The sequence below is a fragment of the Tursiops truncatus genome, chromosome 15 (genome assembly GCF_011762595.2).
Source record: "Tursiops truncatus isolate mTurTru1 chromosome 15, mTurTru1.mat.Y, whole genome shotgun sequence".
Lineage (NCBI taxonomy): Eukaryota > Metazoa > Chordata > Mammalia > Artiodactyla > Delphinidae > Tursiops > Tursiops truncatus.
Window position 1 is genome coordinate 56,162,117 of NC_047048.1, and position 23,948 is coordinate 56,186,064.

Here is a 23,948-nt window from a genome sequence, read left to right on the forward strand (position 1 = left end):
TTTTTTTAACTATAAAAAAAAAAAGAACATCTTTTTTTCAAAGAACTCTCTGGGAGTATGTGTTTCAACTGTGTTGACTTCTTGCCCTCATTTAATGCAGCCAGAAGCCCCTGGGCTTGTGCCGTACCATGAAGCCTTTGTCCGGTTCCCCTGTTTTTAAGTGTTGTATGGGCTAGAAAGAGCACAAGGATTAGTGGGGTTGAAGCTCTGCTCTTTATTTTTTTATTTAATTTTTATTTTATATTGGAGTATAGTTGATTTACAATGTTGTGTTAGTTTCAGGTATACAGAAAGTGATTCAGTTATATATATACATATATCCATTCTTTTTCAGATTATTTTCTATATAGATTATTACAGAATGTTGAGTACAGTTCCCTGTGCTATACAATAGGTCCTTGTTGATTAGAAGCTCTGCTGTTCAGAGGCCACAAAGCTTGTATATTCTCCTTTCTTATCTTATGCCAGAAACAAGGGTGGTTTTTGTCTATTTAGGAATATTGCAGTTATTTCATCCAGTATGCTGCTTGGATTTACCATCTTACCTTTATTCATGTCAATAAATATTTACTGAGTATCTTCTAAGTGCCAGGTATTGATTAATCTGAATTTATAGAAATCACACATCTGGTGGGAAGACACTCTTGTTGAATAACTCCACTACATTTAATGAAGTTAAGGGGTACTTCACATCTGGATTTATTAGATCTGAGGTTATAATTTTAATATTCTTTTTCTGACATTTTATGTATTATCTGACTTAAAAGTTTCTGTAAAGCTGAAGAAAATTGGCTCGTCATGAGGAACTTCAGGACTTTCTTCAGGCTAAGAAAACTAACCACAAATGCAGTGAAATCATTGGAGCAGAGGCTGCATTTAGATTTTATTCAGACTAACTTCTAACTCTTGAAAACCTAAGCATATATTTTTGCACAGTAAGTTACAAGTTTATTTTCATACAAGCAAACAAGAAGTAAGGTGATGTAGTGGAAAGCATGTGGGATTTGAGTAAGTTCTGGCCCTACTGTTTGTTAACTGTGTGGCTTTGGTGAACCACTACCTCTCTTAGCCTGAAAAGGGGTAATTATAATGGAATGCTTCAGAGTTATTGAATTTATAATTTAATAACTTCAGAGTTATTGTGAGTGTAGTTTATCTCCTTTAATAAAGTGCTCTCCTAATGATTGTTGTTAGGCAAGGGGTGGGACAATGGAAAGAGTGAACACAAGAACAATCTTTGCTACATTTCAGTTCTCTCCTTTTTATAAATACGAGACCAGTTATGCCGCCATTTTAACCTGGCTGCCGAGCTGTGGCTGGTTAGAGGTTCCATTCTGGTAGTGGCCAGATGATATAAAAAATTGTTACGACTGAACTGTACTACATACTTTCTTAAATTTTTAGGAGATTCTGGATATGTCGTTTCTGATGGTTATCTTAAGTCAGTTTTCTTCCCCCCGCCTTTTTTTTTTTTCAGGAAGTAACTTTTTAAAAAACATTGAGGTATAGTTGATTTACAGTATTATATTACTTTCAGATGTACAACATAGAGATTCAAAAATTTTATAGATTATATACCATTTAAAGTTATTATAAGGACTTCCCTGGTGGCACAGTGGTTAAGAATCCACCTGCCAATGCAGGGGAAATGGGTTCGATCCCTGGACCAGGAATATCCCACATGCTGCGGAGCAACTAAGCCCGTGCACCACAACTACTGAGCCTGTGCTCTAGAGCCCACGAGCCACAACTACTGAAGCCTGCATGCCTAAAGCCTGTGCTCTGCAACAAGATAAGCCACCACATTGAGAAGCCCACGCATTGCAATGAAGAGTAGCCCCTGCTCACCGCAACTAGAGAAAGCCCGCACACAGCAATGAAGACCCAATGCAGCCATAAATAAATAAATAAATAAATAAATATTTTTAAATGATAAAGTTATTATAAAATATTGGCTATACTCCCTGTGCTGTACATTATACCCTTGTACCTTATTTATTTTATACATAGTAGTTTGTACTTCTTAATCCCCTGCCTCTATCTTGCTCCTCCCTGCTTTCCTCTCCCCACTGATAACCACTAGTTCTCTGTATCTGTGCGTCTGTTTCTGTTTTGTTTTGTTCACTAGTTGTATTTTTTTAGATTCCACATATAACTGATAACATACAGTATTTGTCTTTGTCTGATTTATTTCACTTAGCATAGTGCCCTCAAAGTCCATCCCTGTTGTTAGAAATAGCAAGATTTTACTCTTTTTTATGGCTGAGTAATATTCCATTGCATATATATACCACATCTTCTTTATTCATTCATCTGTTGATGGACACTTTAGGTTGCTTCCATATATTAGCTATTGTAAATAATGCTGCTGTGAATGTTGGAGTGCATGTATCTTTTCGAATTGGTGTTTTGGGGGGTTTTTTTGATAAATACCCCAGAGTGGAATTGCTGGATCCTATGGTAGTTCTTTTTTAGTTTTTGGAGAAACCTCCATACTGTTTCGCATAGTGGCTGCACCAATTTGCATTCTCACCATGAGTGTACAGAGATTCCCTTTTCTCCATATCCTCGCCAATATTGTTATTTGCGATCTTTTCGATGATAGCCATTCTGACAGGTGTGAGGTGATACCTCATTGTGGTTTTGATTTACATGTCTCTGATGATTAGCAGTGTTGAACATCTCTTCATGTGCCCATTGGCCATCTGTGTGTCTTCTTTGGAAAAATGTCTATTCAGGTCTTTTGCCCACTTTTAATTTTTTTATTTGAATTTTATTTTATTTATTTTTTTATACTGCAGGTTCTTATTAGTTATCTATTTTATACATATTAGTGTATATATGTCAATGCCAATCTCCCAATTCATACCACCACCACCACCACCACCACCACCACCACCATCACCCCCACGTTCCCCCCTTGGTATCCATACATTTGTTCTCTACATCTGTGTCTCTATTTCTGCCTTGCAAACCGGTTCATCTGTACCATTTTTCTAGATTCCACATATATACGTTAATATATGATATTTGTTTTTCTCTTTTTGACTTATTTCATTCTGTATGACAGTCTCTAGGTCCATCCACGTCTCTACAAAATGACCCAATTTCATTCCTTTTTGTGGCTGAGTAATACTCCATTGTATATATGTACCACATCTTCTTTATCCATTTGTCTGTTGGTGGGCATTTAGGTTGCTTCCATGACCTGGCTAAATAGTGCTGGTAAATAGTGCTGCAATGAACATTGGGGTGCATGTGTCTTTTTGAATTATGGTTTTCTCCAGGTATATGCCCAGTAGTGGGATTGCTGGGTCATATGGTAATTCTATTTTTTAGTTTTTTAAGGAAACTCCATACTGTTCTCCATAGTGGCCGTATCATTTTACATTCCTACCAACAGTGCAAGAGGGTTCACTTTTCTTCTGCCCATTTTTTAATCAGATTGTTTTTTTGATGTTGAGTTGCACGAGCTATTTTTATATTTTGGATATTAACCCCTTATTGGTCATATCATTTGCAAATATTTCCCCCCATTCAGTAAGTTGTCTTTTTGTTTTGTCATTGGTTTTCTTTGCTGTGCTAAAGTTTTTAAGTTTAATTAGGTCCCACTTGTTTATTTTTGCTTTTGTTTCCTTTGCCTTAGGCGACAGATCCAAAAAAATATTGCTACAATTTATGTCAAAGAGTGTTCTACCTATGTTTTCTTCTAGGATTTTTATGGTTTCCAGTGTTATATTTAGGTCTTTAATTGGTTTTGATTTTATTTTTGTATATGGTGTGAGAAAATGTTCACATTTCATTCTTTTACATGTAGCTGTTCAGTTTTTCCAGCACCACTTTTTGAATAGACTGTATTTTCTCTGTTATATGTTCTTGCCTTCTTTGTCATAGATTAATTGACTGTAAGTGCATGGGTTTATTTTTGAGCTCTCTATTCTGTTCCATTGATCACTGTGTCTGTTTTTGTGCCGGTACTATGCTGTTTTGATTACTGTAGCTTTGTGCTGTAGTCTGAAGTCAGGGAGCACGATACCTCCAGCTCTGCTCTTCTTTCTCAAGATTGCTTTGGCTATTCGGGGTCTTTCGTGTTTCCACACAAATTTTATAATTATTTGTTCTAATTCTGTGAAAAATGCCATTGATATTCTCATAGGGATTGCATTGAATCTGTAGATTGCCTTTGACAGTATGGTCATTTTAACCATATTAATTCTTTCAATCCATGAACATCGTATATCTTTCCACTTGTTTGTGTCGTCTTCAATTTCTTTCATCAGTGTCTTACAGTTTTTTAACTACAGGTCTTTTACCTCCTTAGTTACATTTATTCCTAGGTATTTTATTCTTTTTGATGCAATGGTATATGGTATCATTTTTAATTTCTCTTTCTGATAGTTCTTTGTTAGTGTATAGAAATGCAATAGATTTCTGTGTACTAATTTTGTATCCTGCAGCTTTACCAAATTCGTTGATGAGCTCTAGTAGTCTTCTGGTGGTGTCTTTAGGGTTTTCTATGAATAGTATCATGTCATCTGCAAACAGGGACAGTTTTACTTCTTCCTTTCCAATTTGGATTCTTTTTCTTTTTCTTCTCTGATTGCTGTGGTTAGGACTGCCCACCCCCCTTTTTAATCAGCTTTATTGAGACATAATTTATATCCCATATAGTTCACTCATTTAAATTTTACAATGCAGTGGTTTTTGGTGTATTCACAAAGTTGTGCATCCATTATCATAATCAATTTTAGACCATTTTCGTTATCATTATCCCCAAAAGAAACCCTGCTCCCATAACCATCATTCCCTAATGCTGCCACCATCCCCTCACATACACCATTCCTACCCTTAAGAAATCACTAACATACTCTTTCTCTTTCTATAGATTTGCCTATTCTGGGCTTTCATATAAATGGAATCATACAATATGTGGTCCTTTTTGACTGGCTTCTTTTACCTAGCATGGTCTTTTCAAGATCTATCCACGTTCCCTTTTTGTTACATTAAGATTCTTAGAAGCACACCAACTTATCCTGTAGGAAGAAGAGATAAAGTGACTTTTTTTTTTTTTTGTGGCACGCGGGCCTCTCACTGTTGCGACCTCTCCTGCTGCGGAGCCCAAGCTCCAGACATGCAGGCTCAGCGGCCATGGCTCACAGGCCCAGCTGCTCTGCGGCATGTGGGATCTTCCCATAACGGGGCACGAACTCGTGTCCCCTGCATCAGCAGGCAGACTCTCAACCACTGCGCCACCAGGGAAGCCCCAATAAAGTGACTTTTTAAAAATAAAGTTGATTGGTGTCCCATGACTGGTTGTCAGTTACAAATGATTAGAAAAGCCCTATAAACAGTTACTGTGGCTACAAACCAAAGAATGGTGTTTCAATATAAAATGTGGAAAAGATTCATGTGCCAGTATTATTTTTTTTGTTGCATTTATGTACGTTAATAATGTCATGATTATTGGTACATCCCTCAGTACAAGTAATAATAATGTGTAACTCGGGGAAACTAGAGTTACACATTACAATGGGACTATTGTAACTAAAACCATTGCACCACTGTTATTTTTAATTGCTGTTTTCCTCTTGTAACTAATTTTTCTGCTGAGAGTTCTGCATAACTCAGTAATTATTCTGTAATGCCTATGGTTACATGTTACATGCAATTGTCTGTTGTTACATGCTACATTTTTAATTTTTATGTGAGCTTGATGAGCTAAGTGCTAGGTGTTTTATTTGGGGATAACCAATGATTATATGTTAGTATAAGTGAGTTATTAGAAACAAGATACATAGAAGTACAATCCACAGAGCATATTTCCCCCAAGTTTGTGGCTGCAGTTAAAAAAGCCAGGCTTTTGACTTTGAAAAACCCATCCTCTTTGTGCCTCAGGTTCTTCCTCTGCAAAGTGAGTCATTTGGACTACAACACTTAATTAAGGATGATGGTCTTTATGGTTCTGTGAAGATGTATATGTAAATGTATTATTGATGGTTCCAGACTACTTCCTATCAAGAAGATTGCATTGTACTGTGGAATTTCCTGTGTTCTACTTAGTTATCCAATGTGGTGCCATGACAGAAGGCTAATGACATGTCTTAACAAAAATCATATTTTTCTGAACTGGAATTAAGATCCATGATCTGATATTGCAAATGTCTATTAATACAAAATAATTTAAAATAGTACTTATCCAGAACATTTCTATATTAGATAGATGGGTTCAACTGTGAGTAACAAAAAACACAAAACAACAACTGGTTTAAAACAAGATTAAAATTTATTTCTCACTCATGTAAGAGTTGGCACTGATCTGATAGGGAACTTCATGGCATCATGAAGGGAACTTCATGACGTTTTACCAATTATCCCCTTTCCTTCTTAGTACTCTATTCTCCTCTTGAGTGTAAACCATATTCTTATTGAGCAAGATCATGGCATCCACATTACAGGGTGGAGAAAGGGATGAAGCAGAAGGTGGGAGGCACCTTCAGTGCTCTGTTAATCATGATTCCCAGACCCTTCTTTGTGAATCATCATGTGTGAATCCATGAAACATGTGGCCATGCACAGCTGCAAGGAAAGTTGGAAACTGGAGCCATGTGCCCAGCTAAAACTCCTGATTAGAGTGGAAGACAGGGAAAAGAGATATTGGGGGGAAGGTGTCTCTGCTATCTGGATAGGCAAAAAGGAAAACCAAGGAGTGTTTGTTTGCCATTATATCTCTTCCACTAAAGAAGGAAGCTTCTGTGTTTTTAGATGCCAGTACTGGTTCTCCAAATGGAACTGTCCTTTTAGAAGAGAAGAGCTGACAGTGTAATAGAAACATCTCAAGAATATGTCATTCTCAGGACTTCCCTGGTGGCTCAGTGGTTAAGAATCTGCCTTCCAGTGCAGGGGAGACGGGTTCAATCCCTGATCTGGGAAGATCCCACATGCCACAGAGCAACTAAGACTGTGCGCCGCAACTACTGAGCCTAGTTCTAGAGCCCACAAGCCACAACTACTGAGCCCATGTGCCACAACTACTGAAGTCTATGCACCAAGAGCCCCTGTTCCACAGGAAGAGAAGCCACCGCAATGAGAAGCCTGCGCACAGCAACAAAGAGTACCCACCGCGTGCAGCAACAAAGACCCGGTGCAGCCAAAAACTAATTAATTAAGTAAGTAAAAATAAATTTAAAAAGAACATGTCATTCTCTTTTCTGTAATTGGTTTAATGCATAAGATCTTCCAAGAGAGAACTGCTAGACATATTTCCTGGTTTGAATTCATCAGTTGATGTTAATGGTTTATGAGCTGGCCTCTTCTAGGTTTAGTTAGTGTAAATTTTTCCCACTGAGCCCAGTAACCCCTGGGGAAATTGATCAGCCAGAGAATAGATGCCACCCTAGATGTACACTGACCTTACTGGGAACATAAACCTTGTAAGGCTTCATATGACGTGAGCCACCCATCTCATTCCTGATCTAGAAGTGGGAAAAAAAAATCACAAACTTGTACTGTCTTTAATACATCCATCTATAAAATTAAGATAATAGTGCTTTGCATGATGAAGATTAGTAGTGGTCAGGTAAAATGTTTTTATATAGGAGCTTTCAGGGCTAATGGTATAGCAAGTCCTGACATTTAAAAACCTATTTAGAGGAGAATTATTCACTGTTCTGGAATGATTTAGATTTTTTTTAGAATTTTGGAAAATACAAAATCAGGAGAACCAGACTCATCTCCTAGAATATTAAACTAACATATTTTGCCTGTGCCATTGTCTCATCTGTTCCATTGTCTGCCTGAAATCGTCTTAAGGATGACATCTTCCTATATCTTTCTTAAAAGAACAAAATGGGGCTTCCCTGGTGGCACAGTGGTTGAGAGTCCGCCTGCCGATGCAGGGGACACGGGTTCATGCCCCGGTCCAGGTAGATCCCACAGGCCGTGGAGCAGCTGGGCCTGTGAGCCATGGCCACTGAGCCTGTGCTCCTCAACGGGAGAGTCACAGCAGTGAGAGGCCCACGTACAAAAAAAAAAAAAAAGAACAAAATGATCCCAGTAGGCAAAGGGGAGAGACTTTCAGGCCGTGCTTAGGACTATAATATTTAGAAACTTAAAGTAATTGTTACAAGTGTCTAACTACCTGGCAGCCTGCACACGCTGTATTCATAACTATTTGGGGTTTGCTGAGTTAGTCATAAGCATCTTAGATGCTGTATTAAGGCTATGTATTCCTCCTACAAAATTAAGATCCAAAACTGGATAAGCTTTTGAATTATACAGATTAGCAATCTGGAAATTGTTATTGAAGAAATGTACCTAAACTAACTCTTGTTTCCCCAAATTCTCTGTCTGGGTCACTTCAGAAAGGAGTCCACTTGCAGACAAGCAAAAGCAAAAGCTAAGAGAATTCAGCACCACCAAACCAGCTTTACAACAAATGCTAAAGAAACTTCTCTAAGTGGGAAACACAAGGGAAGAAAAAGACCTACAAAAACAAACCCAAAACAATTAAGAAAATGATAAGAGGAACATACATATAGATAATAACCTTGAATGTAAATGGATTAAATGCCCCAACCAAAAGACACAGACTGGCTGAATGGATACAAAAACAAGACCCATATATATGCTGTCTACAACAGACCCACTTCAGACCTAGGGACATGTACAGACTGAAAGTGAACGGATGAAAAAGATATTCCATGCAAATGGAAATCAAAAGAAAGCTGGAATAGCAATACTCAGTCAGGTGAAATAGACTTTAAAATAAAGACTGTTACAAGCGATAAGGAAGGACACTACATAATGATCAAGGGATCAATCCAAGAAGAAGATATAACAATTGTAGATATTTATGGACCCAACATAGGAGCACCTCAATACATAAGGTAAATGCTAACAACCATGAAAGGAGAAATTGACAGTAACACAATAATAGTAGGGGACTTTAACACCCCACTTACACCAATGGACACATCATCCAAGTAGAAAATAAATAAGGAAACACAAGCTTTAAATGACACAATAGACCAGATAGATTTAATTGATATTTATAGAACATTCCACCTGAAAGTGGCAGAATACACTTTCTTCTCAAGGGCACAGGGAACATCTCCAGGATAGGTCACATTGTGGGTCACAAATCAAGCCTCGGAAAATTTAAGAATATTGAAATCATATCAAACATCTTTTCTGACCACAGCGCTATGAGATTGGAGATCAATTACAGGGAAAAAACTGTAAAAACCACAAATACATGGAGCCTAAACACTGCATTACTAAATAACCAAGAGATCACTGAAGAAATCAAAGAAGAAATAAAAAAATACGTAGAAAGAAATGACAATGAAAATACAATGACCCAAAACCTATGGGACACAGCAAAAGCAGTTCTTGACTAGAAGTTTATAGCAATTCTGTCTCTCAAGAAACAAGAAAAATCTCAAATAAACAATCTAACCCTACACCTAAAGCAACTAAAGAAAGAAGAACAAAGAAAACCCAAAGTCAGTAGAAGGAAAGAAATCATAAAGATCAGAGCAGAAATAAATGAAATAGAAACAAAGAAAACAATAGCAAAGATCAATGAAACTAAAAGTTGGTTCTTTGAGAAGATAAACAAAATTGATAAACCCTTAGCCAGACTAATCAAGAAAAAAAGGGAGAGGATGCAAATCAATAAAATTAGAAATGAAAAAGGAGAAATCACAACTGACACCGCAGAAATACAAAGAATTATAAGAGACTACCACAAACAACTATATGCCAATAAAATGGACAAACATGAAGAAATGGACAAATTCTTGGAAAGGTACAGTTTTCCAAGACTGAACCAGGAAGAATTAGAAAATATAAATAGACCTATCACAAGTAATGAAATTGAAACTTTAATTTAAAATCTTCCAACAAAGAAAAAACCAGGACCACATGGCCTCACACCAATCCTTCTCAAACTTGCAAAAACTTGCAGAGGGAGGAACACTCCCAAATTCATTCTACGAAGCCACCCTGATACCAAAACCAGAAAAGGATATCACAAAAAAAGAAAATTATAGACCAATAACACTGATGAGCATAGATGCAAATATCTTGACAAAATACTTGCAAACAGAATCCAACAACATATTAAAAGGATCATACACCATGATCAAGTGAGATTTATCCCAGGGATGTAAGGATTCTTCAGTAAACCAAATCAATCAATGTGATACACCATATTAACAAATTTAGGAATAAGAACCATATGATCATCTCAATAGATGCAGAAAAAGCTTTTGACAAAATTCAACACCCATTTATGATAAAAACTCTCCAGAAAATGGGCATAGAGGGAACCTACCTCAACATAATGAAGGCCATATATGACAAACCCACAGCAAGCATCATACTCAATGGTGAAAAACTGAAGGCATTTCCACTAAGATCAGGAACAAGACAAGGATGTCCACTCTCACCACTCTTATTCAACATAGTTTTGGAAGTCCTAGCCATGGCAATTAGAGAAGAAAAGAAATAAAAGGAATACAAATTGGAAAAGAAGTAAAACTGTCACTGTTTGCAGATGACATGATACTATACATAGAAAATCCTAAAGATGCCACCAGAAAACTACTAGAACTAATCAGTGAATTTGGTAAGGTTGCAGGATACAAAATTAATGCACAGAAATCTCTGGCATTCCTATACACTAACAATGAAAAATCTGAAAGAGAAATTAAGGAAACGATCCCATTTACCGTCACAACAAAAAGAATAAAATACCTAGGAATAACCCTGCCTAAAGAGGCGAAAGACTTGTACTCAGAAAACTATAAAACACTGATGAGGGCTTGAGGGCTTCCCTGGTGGCGCAGTGGTTAAGAATCCACCTGCCAATGAAGGAGACACGGGTTCGAGCCCTGGTCCAGGAAGATCCCACATGCCACGGAGCAGCTAAGGCCATGCGCCACAACTACTGAGCCTGTGCTCTAGAGCCCATGAGCCACAACTACTGAGCCCATGTGCCACAACTATTGAAGCCTGCATGCCTAGAGCCTGTGCTCCCAACAGGAGAAGCCACCACAATGAGAAGCCTGCACACCACAATGAAGAGTAGCCCCTGCTCGCCGCAATCAGACAAAAGCCCGCACACAGCAACGAAGACCCAATGCAGCCAAAAATAAAATAAAATAAATTAATTTAAAAAAAAACAACAAACACTGATGAAAGAAATGAAAGGTTGATGGATAAAGATACCATGTTCTTGGATTGCAAGAATCAATATTGTGAAAATGACTGTACTTCCCAAAACAATCTACAGATTCAATGCAATCCCTATCAAACTACCAATCACATTCTTCACAGAATTAGAACAAAAAATTTTACAATTTGTATGGAAACACAAAAGACCCTGAAGAGCCAAAGCAATCTTGACAAAGAAAAATGGAGTTGGAGGAATCAGGCTCCCGACTTCAAACTATACTACAAAGCTACAGTAATCAAGACAGTATGGTACTGGCACAAAAACAGAAATATAGATCAATGGTACAGGATAGAAAGAGAAACCCATACACATATGGTTACTTAATTAATTTATGACAAAGGAGGCAAGAACATACAATGGAGAAAAGACAGCTTCGTCAATAAGTGGTGCTGGGAAAACTGGACAGCTACATGTAAAAGAATGAAATTAGAACACTACCTAACACCATACACAAAAACTCCAAATGGATTAAAGACCTTTATATAAGACCAAACACTATAAAACTCTTAGAGGAAAACATAGGCAGAACACTCTCTGACATAAATCACAGCAAGATCTTTTTTGACCCACATTCTAGAGTAATGTAAATAAAAACAAAAATAAATGGGACCTAATGAAACTTAAAAACTTTTTCACAGCAAAGGAAACCATAAACAAGACGAAAAGATAACCCTCAGAATGGGAGAAAATATTTGAAATGAAACAACAGACAAAGAATCTCCAAAATATACAAACAGCTCATGCAGCTCAATATCAAAAAAACAAACAATTTAATTAAAAAATGGGTGGAAGACTTAAACAGACATTTCACCAAAGAAGACATACAGGGGCTTCCCTGGTGGCGCAGTGGTTGAGAGTCCGCCTGCTGATGCAGGGGATGTGGGTTCGTGCCCCGGTCTGGGAAGATCCCATATGCCGTGGAGCGGCTAGGCCCGTGAGCCGTGGCCGCTGAACCTGCCCATCTGGAGCCTGTGCTCCGCAACGGGAGAGGCCACAACAGTGAGAGGCCCGCATACCGCAAAAAAAAAAAAAAAAAAAAATCTAGAAACAATAAATGCCGGAAAAGGTGTGTTGAAAAGGGAACTCTCCTGCACTGTTTGTGGTAGTGTAAATTGATATAACCACTATGGAGAGCAGTGTGGAGGTTCCTTAGAAAACTAAAAATAGAACTACCATATGACCCAGCAATCCCACTACTGGGCATTGACCCTGAGGAAACCGTAATTCAGAAAGAGACATGTACCACAGTGTTCATTGAAGCACTATTTACAATAGACAGGACATGGAACCAACCTAAATGTCCAACGACAGATGAATGGATAGAGAAGATATGGCACAAATATACAATAGAATATTACTCATCCATAAAAAGAAATGAAATTGAGTTATTTGTAATGAGGTGGATGGACCTAGAGTCTGTCATACACAGTGAAATAAGTCAGAAAAAGAAAAACAAATACTGTATGCTAACACATATATATGGAACCTAAAAAAAAACAAAAAACGGTACTGATGAACCTAGTTGCAGGGCAGGAATAAAGAGGTAGACATAGAAAATGGACTTGAGGACATGGGGTGGGAGGGGGAAGCTGGGGCAAAGTGAGAGTAGCATCGACATATATACACTACCGAATGTAAAATAGTTGGCTGGTGGGAAGCAGCAGCATAGCACAGAGAGATTGGCTCAGTGCTTTGCAATGACCTAGAGGGGTGAGATAGGGAGGATGGGAGGGAAGCTCAAGAGAGAGGGGATATGGGGACATGTGTATGCATATGGCTGATTCGCTTTGCTGTGCAACAGAAACTAACACAGTATTGTGAAGCAATTATAGTTCAATAAATATCTATTAAAAAAAAAAGAAAACTGAGTTATTTGTAGTGAGGTGGATGGACCTAGAGTCTGTCATACACAATGAAGTAAGTGAGAAAGAGAAAAACAAATACCATATGCTAACACATATATATGGAATCTAAAAAAAAATAAAAATATGGAACTGATGAACCTTGTGGCAGGGCAGGAATAAAGACGTAGACATAGAGAATGGACTTGAGGACATGGGAGGGGAGGCGCAATTTGGGGCGAAGTGAGAGTGGCGTAGACGCATATATACTACCAAATGTAAAATAGTTAGCTAGTGGGAAGCAGCACCATAGCACCGGGAGATCAACTCTATGCTTGTGATGACCTAGAAGGGTGGGATAGGGAGGGAGGCTCAAGAGGGAGGGTATATGGGGATATATGTATGCATATGGCTGATTCACTTTGTTGTACAGCAGAAACTAACACAGTATTGTGAAGCAGTTATACTCCAATAAAGATCTACTAAAAAAAATAGAAAGAAAGAAAGTCCACTTGCTTTGATCCCTATTTGGGGAACTAAGATCCCACATGCCGCAGGACAACTAAGCCTATGCACCACAACTAGGGAGAAGCCCACGCGCTGCAACAAAGAGCCCCAAACAGCCAATCAATCAATCAATCAATATACACTTGTGACCAAGTCTCAAAGATTTGGATCTGAACCAGAGTGGCCCAGGGAAATGTGTCCCAGGCCCAAATTATCCCTGACTCAGGAAAATTTAGACACTAACCCCAATGCTACCCTTGCACCAAAGAACCAATAGACCTTAGTGATGATGAGCACTCACTATATGCTACGCACATCCCCCAGAGACAGTTGTTTTAACTATCCTCATTTTACACATGAGGAAATTTAAACTTGCCTACAGTCTTAGTGGTGGATGTGGCTAAGCTCAAGTCTGCAGTTAATGCCTCTGCTGTGGCATCTTCAGTGGAGCCCACTTACTGCTGTGGAACCCTCTGAATTATCCTTATTTCCTGGCTGATGAATTTTTAAACCACAAAGACATTATATTCTCTTGTTTTTAAGGCTGAACACTAACAGAATCTTCAATTTTTTATTTGTTAGCTTGTTCTTGTTTTACCACTCTAGAAGTGCTTGTGATTTACTAAACTTCCTTGTTTCAGTTTTAGTACATACAGTTTATATCTTCTAATCTTTCCTCTTCAGGGATTCTGAGCTCCTGTAGGAATTCCGAAAAACTATTACCTTTTCTGGTAATTGAGAATTCACCAGTAAAGTCTTGGAATTAATGTGCTCAACCCAGAACCCTCAAGAATAGGAGGTAACCTATCCAGGTTTATAGAGGACCTTCTTGCCACTTCTCCCAGAGTAACTTTAATAGCATATAGAGACTGTGCGTCTTCCAAAGGGTTAAGGGTTTGAATTAGAGTCACCACAACTCAGCAACTTTTATGCTACAGTTTAGAAAAAGGGGTCCATATGTAGGGGAAATTTAGTGCCTTCTAATAACCTTAGTATACTTGAATTTAGTTATTAAGTTACCTTATCTATAGACAGAACAAATTCATGTCCTTTAATTTAAAAACAAATTAATCTTTCATGACTGCTCCATTAAACAGAGTTGTATTGATTTCTATCTGGTAGCCTGTGCTTTTCCAGAGAGTTATAACTGATTGTTGACTTCTTTTCTGTGGACAGGTATATTAAATATAACTGACCTAGTCAGACTATTACAGCCAACTCTTCCTTTTATTTAAAGAGTGACTCTTTTCTCCGTCTGTAGGGCCACTGTAGCTCTTTATTTCAGGATGTTTTCTTTGTTTTCACATAGACCCAGCAGTTCCCAAGGCAGGTTTTCAATATTCAGTACTGTTTCCAGAAATGCCATGACATTTTCAGAATCAAATAAACCTTGATTAATTTTAATTTAAAAGTCATGGTTTTTTGTCACATATTGTAGAAGACTAAAGAGACATAACTAAATGTGATGTGGGATCTTGAATTGGAGCCTAGTAAAGTGTGAAGTTTAGTTAATAGTATTGTGCCAGTGTTGATTTCCCGTTATTGTACTATGGTTGTGTAAGATTTTAACACTGGGGGCACTTACCTGGCAGTCCAGTGGTTAAGACTCCCTGCTTCCACTGCAGGGGGCGCAGTTTCTGTCCCTGGTTGGGGAACTAAGATCCTGCATGCCGCAACAACCTTGGGGCTTTCGTATTTGAAATTCTCTTCCTAGGGTCAAGAAAAGGAGGGGGGGGGGGCGCTTCCCTGATGGTCCAGTGGGTAAGGCTCCGCGCTCCCAGCAGGGGGCCCAGGGTTCAATCCCTGGTCAGAGAACTAAAAGATTCAGCATGCATGCCGCAACTAAGGAGTCCGCATGCAGCAACTAAGACCTGGTGCAGCCAAAATAAATAAATATTTTTTTTTTAAAAAAAGGATTTTAACGTTAGGGGAAGTTAGGCAAAGTGTATGTGGGAACTTGTGAACTTTTCTGTAAATCTAAAATTATTTCAAAATTAAAAGTTTTTTAAAACATATATACGTATATTTTTTTCACTGTTCAAAATTCTTTGGGAATTACAGTACAGTATTGGCCTTTCTTGGGCCTCTCTCTCTAAGCAGTGAAGATAATGCTGGATGTATCAGCATGCTCATTGCCCATAGGAAGCAGTCACAGAAATTGTTTCACTTGTGCGTTCATTCAAACACTGTCCAGTGCAAATTTAGTAAGGTCCATGGAAGGCAGCAGCAGGCTCTCATGGGAAGAGTAAAGGATTTCGATTCAGACGTGGTTTCAGTCCCTCTTCTACCACTCACTAGTAGTTTCAGTTTGGGCAACCAACTTGACCTTTCTGTGTCTCAGTTTCTTCTGAGTATAATACCTACCCCACAGTGATTATAAGGATTAAATGATATTTATGTATGTGAATGCTAGTCATAGACTCTCTAAAACATTATGTAAAATGTTTATTTTGATTAATATCCTAAAAGATTGTTTTTTTAATTTTTTTAAATTTTTGGCCATACCACGCAGCATGAAGGATCTTAGTTCCCCGTCCAGGGGTCAAACCCACGCCTCCCTCATTGGAAGGCGGAGTCTTAACCACTGGACCACTGAGGAAGACCCTTTAAAGAATTGTTTGAAGGAAAAAAGATTCCCCAGTTTGGAGGATTATATGTTCAACTGGGTCTCCTGAGGTGATTTTTCCTAGATTAATTGTATTGCTGCACTGAGTGCAATCAAAATCCATAGGTGATATATTTATAATTGTGCTTATGCTATTTTGAATATTTGATTATTAACAATAAGTTTGAACTTGAATCAATATGACTAAGAAACACAAAGTAGTAAGCTGAACATTATAGTCTATTTAATATAGAGATTTTACATGCACATTTTTTCTTACTTATTTAAGCCAGTGTCTAACCCTTTTGCTTTGGAAGTCATGACCCTAGGAAGAGCATTTCAAATATGAAAGCCCCCAGGTTGTTAGTTTCCTGAAATTTAAAGCGAAAACCATCAATGGAATCTATGGAGTTATTTTCAAGAGAGACCCTAGAAAGATACAATCTCCAATCCATCAACTATATGAGACCTCTAACCTTGTAGTTTGTTTCCAAAAGTAAACTATTCTATAATGAATTGAAAACAAGGAGCTCAGTGAAAGTATTTAAGTAGTGCTGCCAACTGTCTGTGATGAAATTTTGTTTTTTTATTTTACACCTGAGAGATGTAAAGTTGATTCTAAGTATATATTTCAGATGGTTAAATGCTCTGATTCAGTGTTTGCTGAAGAGCTGCTGTGTGGCTTCAACCAGATCCTAAGTATTCTCCCTGCTGTGCCTACTGTCTGTTGATTTACTCGCTTCTATAAAGCAGCCTCACAGAGATCAATGAAGTTCTTTTTCACAAATCCCAATCTAAAGCCAAGACCAAAAGAAGTCAAAGAAATAGAAGATCCTTTTTTTAAATTATTTATTTATTTATTTATTTATTTATTTTTGGCTGCGTTGGGTCCTTGTTGCTGTGCACAGGCTTTCTCTAGTTGCAGCGAGTGGGGGCTACTCTTTGATGTGGTGCACAGGCTTCTCATTGCAGTGGCTTGTCTTGTTGCAGAGCATGGGCTCTAGGCACGTGGGCTTCAGTAGTTGTGGCACATGGGCTCAGTAGTTGTGGTGTGCGGGCTCTAGAGCACAGGCTCAGTAGTTGTGGTGCATGGGCTTAGTTGCTCCGCGGCATGTGGGACCTTCCCAGACCAGGGATCGAACCTGTGTCTCCTGCACTGGCAGGCGGATTCTTAACCACTGCGCCACCAGGGAAGTCCCTAGAAGATCTTCTAGTGAAGTCAGAGATGCTCATCAGTAGTCCTCAAGTGGTTTTTTTTTTTTTTTAATTTGGTTGCGCTGGGTCTTAGTTGTGGCAGGTGGGCTCCTTAATTGCGTCTTGTGGGCTCCTTAGTTGTGGCTCGCCAGCTCCTTAGTTGCGGCATGTGGGCTCCTTAGTTGTGGCACATGAACTCTTACTTGCAGCATGCATGTGGGATCTAGTTCCCCAACCAGGGATCGAACCCTTGCCCCTTGCATTGGGAGTGCAGAGTCATCCACTGTGCCACCAGGGATGTCTCCTCAAGTGCTTTTTTGAGTAGAGAGAAATATTAAAAAGACTAATTGTTACTGAGTTGATAAAATGAATGAGTGAAATCTCTGTTATCCTCAAAGAATGCATTTTCCAATTCAGTAAAACGTAGTTTATTAGAAATAGATGGAAACTTCTTAACATGGTAAGTGTGTTTGTGTATATGTATGTTGTCTCAAGCTATACACATCCTATTTACTGATAAAACAGCAGTCTCATTAGATTACGAATAAGACAGGAATGTCCATTCTTAATGTTATTTTTAACATTGTTCTAGAGACATTAGACAACTCAGAGAAGAAACAATTTATATATACATAATTGTAAAGGAGGAATTTAAATTATCATTCAGTAATTACCTTGTCTAAGCAAATGTTGATTTAAGACAGATAGCTACAGGATATTTATGAAATATCTAATAATCTTTGCAGAAAATTTTCCTCACCAAATCTATCCAGAAAAGGCCAGGGTTTTCAACCAAGTCTTTTGAATAAGAATGAAGTTTGAAAAAGCCTTACAAATCTTCACAAACAACACAGGGAACCTTTTTTCTATTCCCATTTACAGTTAGATTTTTATTTTATTCTCCTTAATAAGTAATATGTAATATGTGTATGTGCTATAAAATACAAAAGGTATCATAAACAAATATTCAGTGAAAAGTCAGTCTCTTCCCAGCCCTGTCAGAGACAATCACTGGTACCAGTTTTTTATGTTCCCTTCCAGAGACTTCTTAGGCATATACAAAACTAGCTTCTCTCTTCATTCTTTTTACATAAACAATTTTTTTTTTTTTTTTTTTTTTGCGGTACACGGGCCTCTCACTGTTGTGGCCTCTCCCGTTGCGGAGCACAGGATCCGGACGCGCAGGCTCAGCGGCCATGGCTCACAAGCCTAGCCGCTCCGCGGCATGTGGGATCTTCCCAGACTGGGGCACAAACCCGTGTCCCCCACATCAGCAGGCGGACTCTAAACCACTGCGCTACCAGGGAAGCCCTCTTTTTACATTAATAGTAATATGCCACATATACTGTTCTGTACCTTGTTTTTGTTTTATTTACTTAGCAATATTATAATGGAAACTGTGCCAAATCAGCACATCCATAGATCCAGAGCATTTTTTTTAACAATTGCAAAATTAGATTATGGTTATATACTATAACTTAACCAGTTGCATATTTAGGTTGCTTTCAACCTGTTGCTATTACAAGCAAGGCTGGAAAGAAGACCTTGGTACATGTGTGTCATTTAAGGTAGGCAGTAGATGGGCCCCTGGGCTGAGCAGCTGAAGTTTGTCAAGCAGAGTAAATTGGAACTTTCTTTTCCCTAGACACTCCAAGGACAAAATTAATGGCAGGAGCTAAGGTCTGCTGGAATAAAGAGATAAGAGGACCACATCTATCACTCCTGAGATCAAGGAAACGTCCCCGACTACACACGCACAAGAAGGCTCCTCAGGGGTCAAAAAGGGAGGGGGCATCATCCCATAATATGTGTGGCCATACTCCATTTAGCCTTTGTGCTGGAATTCATCTTGACAAAAAGATGCGCATGCATATAGGGAAGGGTCCTAGGGCAGTTCAGATGTGGAAAAGAAGTGAGATAATTGGCCAGAGGAAAACTAAGATCCAGAAGAACTGCCCCTACATAAACGATTTAACCACCTCTTTACTGCATTCCTCCTCATTAGGAAGGATGCCCAAACCCTTTCTCTCTGGGTGTGTATTCCCGTTTTGCTCCTGCCTTAAATAAGTGAACTGCTTCTCTGTGTGCTCTCCCACATGTTGTGCTGTGCTTCTAATAATAAACTTTGTACCTGTTTTTACAGTTTTTGCCTCCTTGAAACATTCTTGCTTCCAAACAAGGCAAGAGCCAGGGTAACTTTGCTTCTAACCTCTAGCGCCTGGTGTACTAGTGGCTAGGATTTCTGGTTTTTCATCCAGGCTACTCAGGTTCAGTTTCTGGGCAGGGTGCTAAGATCCTGCTTCAAGACTGTTCACTGCTGTTTCTTCAAGAACACTTTGAGTACACATGGAAGCACATCTGAAAGATAAATTCCTAAATGTGGAATTGCTGGGTCAGTGGGTAAGTCCCTGTATAATTTTGCTAAGTTGTTCTCATGGAGGCTGACAATTTTACTGATTGACAGTTTCACTGATAATGTGAGAGTGCTTACTCTCACTAATGGGTAATATCAACTTTATGACATATTAGATTTCTGCTTGAATGTGGGCTGCTCTTCAACTTTCTTGTATCCACCAGGATAGGCTAAGTTATGCCTTAGTCACAAACAACTTCAAAATCTTAGTGGCTTGTAACAAGAAATGTCTTTCCTTTTGGTCAGCTAGGGGCTCTACGCCACATCTCCTTACTCAAAAACTTAGGCTAACGTTAAGCTGCCACCATCTTGAACATTGCCTGTTGTCATGGCTAAGGAAAAGAGGGCTCTGGAGAGTCTCACACCATCAATAAATATTGTTTAGCCTGAAAGTAACAAACATTGATTCCCTTTACAACTCATTGACGAGTATTCATTACATGGCCTCACCCACTATAAGAGGGCCAGGAAGTGTAGTCATACATGTGCCTAGATGGAAAGCTGAAGATATTGGCAGACAGCAGCTATGACTAACTACTGTATCTGTATTCTGTCCTGTTAACCTGTCAATTCATGTGGTAATAACACAGGTTTTTCTTTTTTGGAATATTTCTGGCTAGTCTCTCATTTTCATTTTTCCTATTGAACTAGAATTAGCTTCTATAACCACCCTCCTCTCTCTAGAAAGAGCCAAATTGTCGGTATTTTTTTACTGTGTCTGCATTAAATTTATAGATTTAAGGAAAATTGACATCTTTGTAATATTGCGTTTCTACAACCAAGAAGCAGATATATGTTTTCAGTTATTCACATCTTCTTTTGTATCTTTCATATATTCTTAATATATATTGTGTATATTTATTAGTATTCTTTTTTTGTTCTTTTAATGGTCTTTATTTTACTATCATCTGTAAATAATAATTTTAATTCCTTCTTTACAATCAGGTTGGTTTTCTTGAAGGAACAGAAAGGATATAAACATTTCTCAAATAACATATCTATTACCCAATCAAAAATTTTTTCAAAATATTTCATATTAAGGATTTTTCTTTTCATGATCCATCTTTATATTAATCCCAATAAATAAATAGATTAACATTACATCAACAGTAAATACTGTTTACTCCAGCACCTAGAAGCACTTAATCAAATTTTTAAGAATTATATTTGTTTTGTGCTCTGCAAGTGTCTATTATGCCCACCTGTACAAGAACCAGGAGATGATAAGCCATTAATGGAGAATAAGATCCGATTCTACTCACTGGCCCATTCGTCAAACTTGAGAGATGTTGAAAATTAAACATTCACACGTAATTAGAGTATGGTTTGAGTAATGTAGGCATTGCTTTCCTATTGCTTTTTGTTTTGTTTTGTTTCGTTTTGTTTGGCTGCACCATGTGACATGCGGGATCTTGGTTCCCCGACCAGGGATCAAATCCATGCCCCCTGCAGTGGAAGTACAGAGTCCTAACCACTGGACTGCCAGGGAATTCCCTCCTATTGCATTTTGATTTGTTGTTTTGTTGTGGGGAAGAATCAGCTTTTTACTAAAGTTAAGCAGGTATTACACCTAAGGTTTATTTCATATTGAGGATGAGAACTGCTCATTGCTTCTTATTTCTTTTCACTACCTTGGTGTAATTATGATGTGAAGTTCAACCTAAGAGTATTTTTCTCCCTTACAACTTGTCTTTCATTTCATCCTCCACCTATCTCAGCATTACCCTGTGCTGTTTTTCCTACAACCCATACTTTTAAGAGTTCAATTCTTAGGGACCTCCCTGGTGGCAAAGGGGTTAAGAATCCGCCTGCCAATTCAGGGAACACAGTTCGATCCCTGGTCCAGGAAGATCCCACATGCCGCAGAGCAACTAAGCCCATGTGCCAAAACTATTGAGCCTGCACTCCAAAGCCCACGATCCACAACTTCTGAAGCCCACACACCTAAGAGCCTGTGCGCCACAACAAGAGAAGCCACCACAATGAGAAGCCCATGCACCGCAATGAAGAGTAGGCCCCATTCGCTGCAACTTAGAGAAAGCCTGTGCGCAGCAATGAAGACCCAACACAGCCAAAAATAAATTTTTAAAAAGAATTCTTAATCACAAGACTGTGAATTAAATAGAAGTCAATAGTTAAAGGCTAATAAACAGATTATTTGTGAGATTACAGTGCATGTATAGTTGTGTCTGGGATAGAAGTCCACAGGGAGTATAAGACATCAAATCTGAACCCTTTACCCATCATCAAAGTGAAGTCTCATAAAGATCTTATGGAATAATTCAAATTGAAAATAGAAACTTTATAATTGCACAGAAATGGAGGGAAAGTCTTTATGGAGCTGACTATGGCAGAGTAAAAATAGACCCACCAAAATAACAGACATCTGAAATTAAAAATGTTTAAGAAGACAAACTTCAGTTATGATAAACAAAGATAGCACCTCAGGCTTGATTTTAGAACTTTGGCAATACCAAAAAAAGAGAAAAGCTGTGTACAGACCCAGAGAAAACAATGGTAATAGAAGAAACAGAAGAAAAAAAAATTGCCAAAGGAATGGAATTATCAATAATAAGGCTGAAAAGAATAAAAGACACAAAGACTATTAAAAGGAATTGGTTAGAATTTAAAAACAAAACGAAAACCTAAAGCACTGTGATAAAAAGTATAAAGAAATTTACAACATCCCTTAAGAAAAAAAAATGGCATCAAAATAATAGAGCAGTCAGTAAAATTGAAGCTAACTGAGATGGAAAGATCCAGATTAAAATACAAATGGAATAGACAAATAGGTTATAACAAATCTGTAAACTTAGTTTTTTCTCCTGCAAATCTCCTCTAAATAATTGGGAGGATGAGGGTGGATTGCAAATAGGAGGAAGGCTCAGTAAAAGAATAACTGAAGAAGTTATTGAAGAGAAAAATAGACCTTTGCCTACAGATTGAGATTTTATGGCATACTTATTTTCCAGATTTGGCACTTAAAGACAGTATACCCATATACCTACCTACCAGTTTATTTATTTATTTATTAACATCTTTATTGGAGTATAATTGCTTTACAATGGTGTATTAGTTTCTGCTTTATAACAAAGTGAATCAGCTATACATATACATATATCCCCATATTTCCTCCCTTTAAACTGGAAAGGAAGAAATATTCTCTGGAGAATAAAAGATAAGAATGACCTCAGACTTTGCAACTCAAATAGTAGAAGATATTTTAGAGAAATATTTACAAAACACCAGGCAATTATCTTGCCTAGCTGTCTGCCTTTTGAAGATAAAACATTTTTGAACCCTGATACCTGAGAAGAATTTTAAACAGACAAGTACCAGAGAAAGTTATAAAAGACTGGGAATGCAGAGGAAACTTCTGAAATGTAAGTGGTAGAGACTGGAGCACTTTAAAGGAAGTGAGGTAGTGATGCAGGAGTGGTAGCTTAGGTATTCAGGAACAAAACATCTCAGTACAGAAACTCCACCTGAGTTGGCGCATTCCAGGATCTGGGCCTCCACACATACAGAAATGCAACCTTACCTTTACTCAGGGATAACCGAGGCCTAGGAAGATCTTGCTAACAAAAGCTCACAAGACTGCCAATTTATAGATTTGCCATGAGAAATAGAATTTTCAGGTAAACTTGAATGTTGACCAGGGGAGTCATGTGAGGAAAACAGAATTTAAAAGTGTATAACTTTGGTGAATTTAGAGTTAGAATAAATATAAGTGGTTTTTAAAAGTGTTTCTCTGCTACACTTGAAGTATTCTTCCTAGTGTAGGGGTGCTTTCCGGGGGACCTAAGTGTTTGACATTAACTGGCACACACTGGAAACGGCAGGAAATGTATGCTTAATTCTATACATATATAATCTATGCTTCTATATAGATGGACTTGTACTAACACTTTCTCTCTTAAATCCTTTACTACCATTGTCTCTGTTAGCTTTCATATGCAGCTGTAGATAAATATTGGTCAAATATATCACAGATTTTATTTTTACTTTAAATTTAAAAGATATAAAAGGATATATATACACATATATGTGTGTGTGTGTGTGTGTATATATATGTATATATATATATTTATATATACATATATATCTCAAAAGACTCTGTCCTCTCTAGGTTCCTTGTCCCTTCACCAA

General features: G+C 38.0%; 1 protein-coding gene across 4 annotated transcripts in view; it reads left to right on the top strand.

The window, feature by feature from the left end:
- Nucleotides 1-23,948, top strand: part of RNF24 (ring finger protein 24) — a 142,074-nt gene that overhangs the window by 16,174 nt on the left and 101,952 nt on the right. The window contains exon 3 of one of the 4 annotated variants that reach the window (XM_073792729.1): nucleotides 6,763-7,166. The exons of the other annotated variants lie outside the window; for them this stretch is intronic. The gene's annotated coding sequence lies outside the window, so the exon portion shown is untranslated. The remainder of the gene's footprint in view (nucleotides 1-6,762; nucleotides 7,167-23,948) is intronic. 4 annotated transcript variants of the gene reach the window in all.